Genomic DNA, 6,000 nt, shown 5'->3' on the forward strand with positions numbered 1-6,000 from the left:
TCTCATTTCCCTCCCTTCCTGTCCTGCCTTTCTTCCTTTAAAAAAACAAGTACTAAACCCGTGAGTCATTTTCCCCAGCCCCAGTGGGAATTTTTGTATTCTTTCTAAGCATTAAGCTACTCCTTCAATGACCAGGAGTGGTCTCTGCATGCTCCATCGTCTGACCAAGAGCAGAGCTTCTGAAAACCCGAACCAGAATAACACCCTGCCCCTGGGCATGCTCTGGGGCAGTAGGTGCCACGGTTTGAGTTGGTGCCACGCTTCCCTAACCGTGGGACCACTCTCCGCCTCGGTTTCCTTACCTGTAAACGGAGGCTGTACATAGCCCCAAGATCACGGGTTTGTTGTGAGGATCATGTGATTTGATGTGTTAGTGGTCAGAACGGTACTAGGCACCCACCCAGGTAATGCTCTGTCCCCATCGGTCTCACACCTTCTCCAAACTTGCCTTTCTCCCTCCTGGAGGACCTACACATTTTCAAGAAATCTCAAAGCTACAGGAAGGTCTTCCAAAGACAGGAGTGGAAAGCCTCTTTTCCCTGAAAAACTCTCCCCCGCTGCTGTTTGGCACTTTGTGCCAGCCTGCTGGTGACAGCACCGGGCTCCTGATGAGAGGTGAAGTCTTCCCCAGCTGGTGAGGCCGCATGGTGCAAGCCAGCCCACCTCCTTCCCCAGCTCCCAGCTTCGGAGGCTAAGTCAGTGGGTGGGAAGTAATTGGCTAAAGGGGACCATGGGTGTTCAGTGGCCTGGTGTGGCCTTGGTTCATCAGTTTCTGTTTGTCTGGGCCACCTCATTAGCTGCTGCCTCCGTGGAAGGTTAGAATTTTATGGGTTTAAGAACTCATTCAAATGAAAAAGCTTGAAATACTGGGATAGCCCGAGGTTCAAGCTAATTAATACCCCTTTTCAAATTGGGGCTTTGGTGGGTAGGCTGAACCTTTGAAAAGGAATCTTTTGAGAGTGCTACAAGTCACTGCAAATAAAGCCTAGGATGGAAGGGAAAAACCTGGGAGCAAAATAGAGCCGAACGCAAGAGGAATCTGTCATTTCTGGCAGCGAATCTGCCTGATAGAGGAAAGAAAAGAATGTTCTTCATGCAAATAAGGTCCACTGAGGCTTCTCTGGGCCTTCGGTCAGATGATCCTCAAACCTAATGATTTTCACATCTAATTCAACACGAAATTAGTCATTAGATATTAAGAGAAAAGCAGGCAGGCTCTCCTATCTCAACAAAGCATCTTCGCCACTGAAGTGGCATTATCTCTGGAATAATTAAAATGGTTGCTGAAGTATGAAAACATTCCATTAACTGGAGTTGCCTTTGTTGAGACGTGCTCTCCCTTCCTCCCCAGTAAATCGCGATGGCCATGATCCAGGACAAGGAGATACCAGGACCCAAGTAATGTGATCAAACTTAGATCCTCTTTGGCGCCATTTCTGAGCCAGAAAGCAAAGTTCCTATTTGGAGGATGCAGTTTTATTTGTGAGAAAGCGTGGCTGTCCTGCTTCTTTCTAAGGCCCCCGTCTGAATGGTCTGCACCCTAACAAAGGAAATGAAGCCTACAATGAAAGTATGGCAGACGATCGTTTTCCTGGAATGCCCCCAAACTGCCTATTGATTGTTGGCAGTGTTTCCGGAGTTCAGATATCTTAATTCCAAAAGACCACAATGATCGAGCCACAGTGTCTTTATCTGCCAAAACATAAACAGCTGGGGGTTTGACATTCACTCGTTACCAGGAGGCACTGTGGTCGCCTGATGTGACCCATACCTGTCTCTCTACAGTGTGGAGTGAGACAGTCAGCCAGTCCCTTACCACAGGAACATTACGCCGTCACAATGTACCACACACCGTAGCAAATCAGCCTTCACTCATTAGCAGCGATTTAGGATGATGGAGTCTTAACATCCAACAGGCTTTTGTATTTAAAGACAGAAACCGCATTACCCTCTGTTTACACGCAATGTATTCATCCGTATTTCTTTAGCAGTCCACGTTTTTAAACATTACACAGTCAACACGCCTCTAAATATTTGTACGATTCTTAAAAAATAATGTGTATTTAACAAAGGAAAGTTTCTGAACATTTAAACAGAGATTTTTAAGTGTAGCCACTTTTAGCCATTTATTTGAACTGATTTCTAAAAAAGTCAGATCTTAAATGCTTAAAACCCTGCAAAAATAAATAAATAATAAACAAAATACATGGTGAAGGCCAGTGTGTTTGCAAAAAAAAAAAAAGACAGTTATAAATGAGTGAATACCATGGATTTAAGGTTTCTGGGTTTTTGTGTGACTTGTGTGTGTGTGCTTACACATGGTTATATCATCCAAGAGTTACCTTCCTAAGGTTTTAGTAAATTTTGTGAGAAACTATGACAGAAAAGCAGAGGCCACCACCTCTGGTTGGTTCTTAGTTGGGATGCAGGATTAGGTTGATCAGCCCACAGTGATTCTGAGCTTGTCCTCTGACTCAGTTCATTCCCCTAACTGAGTTCCTTTTATTATGTCAGAGGATCTTTTAAGTCCCTCTCTTTAGGTTTTTATTTCTGAAACTTGATATCTTTCACAGAAATGATAAATTTTGAGCTGTGTGTATCTGCCATTTGCTGACCCATTGTTCTGCCATTTTGATTTATTGAGCTTGTCTGTTACCATTATTAAAAACTTACGTATCCCCTATTATTATTTTATTCTAATTAGCTGGGCCATTTAGAGGTTCCATCTCCTAGGAGATGAGAGTGAGCCTGTTTAATTAGCTCTCTTCTTTCGGACAGCTGGCTAATTCATCACCTTGGAATGCAGCATTAGACTCCCTGCTCACCTGTTTATTTTGTATGACCATGGGTACCTACTGGTTTTTCCTAGACTTAGAATAATATTGCTCCATCTGGAACTCAGTTTTATCTTTTCTGTTTACACAGGTGGAAAGTAGACCCCATGCCAAATATTCCATATCATCATGATTACAGCGGAACAGACTTCCCCTAACTGTAGTCCCTGGCACATCACTTTTTGCCTTATCTGCTTACCACCTTTACCACTATTTACATAAGACTTCTCTTTAAATTACTTTAATCTACTTGTTTTAGCCCGGCATCATTTTAAGCTGTGAGAGCCATAAAACCACACATGTGATGTATCAGTTACATTTCAGTTGACTTTTTCGTAAGTACACATTAAAACAATGGCGTAAGGAACGAGAAGGAGAGAAAATGGTGTCCACAGATTACAGTACCTACAGCCAAGCTGCAGCCCAGCAGGGCTACTGTGCATACACCGCCCAACCCACTCAAGGATATGCACAGACCACCCAGGCATATGGGCAGCGAAGTTATGGCACCTATGGACAGCCCACTGATGTCAGCTATACCCAGGCTCAGACCACTGCGACCTATGGGCAGACCGCCTATGCCACTTCTTATGGACAGCCTCCCACTGGTTATACTACTCCAGCTGCCCCCCAGGTGTACAGTCAGCCTGTCCAGGGGGACGGCACTGGTGCTTACGATACCACCACTGCTACGGTCACTACCACCCAGGCCTCCTATGCAGCTCAGCCTGCTTGCCCAGCCTATGGGCAGCCGCCACACCTGCAAGACCGCAGGGTGGCAACAAACCCGCTGAGACTAGTCAACCTCAACCTAGCACAGGGGGTTACAACCAGCCCAGCCTAGGATATGGACAGAGTAACTACAGTTATCCCCAGGCACCTGGGAGCTACCCCGTGCAGCCAGTCCCAGCACCACCAACTTATCCTCCTACCAGCTACTCCTCTACACAGCCGACTAGTTAGGATCAGAGCAGTTACTCGCAGCAGAACACCTGTGGGCAGCCGAGCAGCTATGGACAGCAGAGTAGCTATGGTCGACAAAGCAGCTATGGGCAGCAGCCGCCCACTAGTTATCCGCCCCAAACTGGATCCTACAGCCAGGATCCTCCAACAGAGCAGCAGCTACGGGCAGTGGAGTTCATTCCAGTAGGACCACCCCAGCAGCATGGGTGTCTCTGGGCTGGAGCCTGGAGGATTTTCTGGGCCAGGAGAGAACTGGAGCGTGAGTGGCCCTGATAACCGGGGCAGGGGAAGAGGGGGATTTGATCGTGGAGGCATGAGCAGAGGTGGGCGGGGAGGAGGATGCAGTGGAATGGGTGCTGGAGAGCGAGGTGGCTTCAATAAGCCTGGTGGACCCATGGACGAAGGACCAGATCTTGGTCTGGGCCCACCTGTAGATCCAGATGAAGGCTCTGACAACAGTGTAATTTATGTGCAAGGCTTAAATGACAATGTGACTCTAGATGATCTGGCAGACTTCTTTAAGCAGTGTGGAGTTGTTAAGTTGAACAAGAAAACCAGACAACCCATGATCCATATCTACTTGGACAAGGAAACAGGAAAGCCCAAAAGTGATGCTCCAGTTTCCTCTGAAGACCCACCAACAGCCAAGTCTGGCGTGGAGTGGTTTGATGGGAAAGATTTTCAAGGGAGCAAACTTAAGGTTTCTCTTGCTTGGAAGAAGCCTCCAATGAACAGCATGCGGGGTGGTATGCCTCCCCGTGAGGGCAGAGGGATGCCGCCACCACTTTGTGTAGGTCCCGGGGGCCCAGGAGGTCCTGGGGGCCCCATGGGTCGCATGGGAGGCCGTGGAGGAGACAGAGGTGGCTTCCCCCAAGAGAGCCCCGGAGGAGGAAACGTCCAGCACCAAACTGGAGACAGGCAGTGCCCCAGTCTGGGGTGTGGAAACCAGAACTTCGCCTAGAGAACAGGATGCAACCAGTGTAAGGCCCCAAAGCCTGAAGGCTTCCTTCCACCACCCTTTCCACCCCCGGGTGGTGACCATGGCAGAGGCGGCCTCACGGGCCGCAGTGTTCCCGGTGGGATGTTCAGAGGGGGCCGTGGTGGAGACGGGAGGCTTCTGTGGTGGCCAGGGCATGGACCAAGGTGGCTCTGGTGGAGGAAGACAGGGCGGGCCTCGTGGGCCCCCTGGACCTTCGATGTAACAGCTGGGAGGAAGAAGAAGTAGGCGCAGAGGACCTGGAAGAATGGACAAAGGCAAGCACCATCAGGAACTCAGAGATCGGCCCTCCTAGATGCAGAGACCCCGCAGAGCTGCATTGACTACCAGATTTATTTTTTAAACTACCAAATTTATTTTTTAAAAATGTTTTAAATTATAATTCCATATTTATAACGTTGGCCACAACATCATGATTATTCCTTGTCTGTACTTTAGTATTTTTCAGCATTTGTGAAGAAACATTAAAACAAGTTAAATGGTAAAAAATAAAATAATAAAATAAAAAATAAAAATAAAATAATAGTATAAATATTGAAGCGATAGGGTTGTCCTGGTTCCTATACCTGCAGAGCCCCTTTGCCAACTGCCAAGATGTGTCATTGTTTGCGTTGAAAGGATTAAAAAAAAATGAATCTCACATTTTTTAAAGCACCAACGTAAGCGGGGAACCTTAAGTGGTTTACGAAACCACGTACTTCAAGAAAAAGAGAGTATAATAAAACATGATCGAAATGGATGACCTCAACAAGAGCTGTTTTCCGGCTCTGGTGGTACTTAATATGGTCCACAAGCCACGAAGTGCTTCTGCCCACCCTCAGTTCTTGCCCGAGCCCGGGGCACCAGGCTGGTTGGGCAGCTTCTTCAAGGTGGGACTGGGTGATGAGAAAAGACCCCATCAGAGGACGACGGAAGAGATGCAGGAAAGATCTGGGGGCAGAGCATCCCAGGAGAGGAAGGAGGAGCCCCCAGCGCAAAGCCTTAGGTGGGGAGGACCTGCCTGAGGAAGAGCAAGCAGAAGCAGGTGGGCTGGACTAGAGGGAAAGAGGGGCGTGGCAGAAAGTGCCATCAGATTGCTAAGGGGCAGACCCAGGCTATGGAGGAGTTCTGAGCAGGAAAGTGATTTGAGTTGATCCCACCAGCTACCATGTAGGGAATGATTAGGTCAGATGCAGAGTGAAAAGCAAGACCCCAGTTGGGTCTCCC

The 6,000-nt window shown here is 47.8% G+C and overlaps 1 protein-coding gene and 1 pseudogene across 3 annotated transcripts in view; both read left to right on the forward strand.

Moving 5' to 3' along the window:
* SLCO3A1 (solute carrier organic anion transporter family member 3A1) overlaps positions 1-6,000 on the forward strand; it is a 319,640-nt gene that overhangs the window by 262,841 nt on the left and 50,799 nt on the right. The gene's annotated exons all lie outside the window — the stretch shown is intronic.
* On the forward strand, positions 3,217-5,132 carry LOC112840078 (RNA-binding protein EWS-like; annotated as a pseudogene).

The sequence above is a fragment of the Callorhinus ursinus genome, unplaced genomic scaffold, assembly GCF_003265705.2.
Source record: "Callorhinus ursinus isolate GAN/ISIS: 27379988/994484 unplaced genomic scaffold, GSC_fseal_2.0 scaffold45, whole genome shotgun sequence".
In the NCBI taxonomy this organism is placed as follows: domain Eukaryota; kingdom Metazoa; phylum Chordata; class Mammalia; order Carnivora; family Otariidae; genus Callorhinus; species Callorhinus ursinus.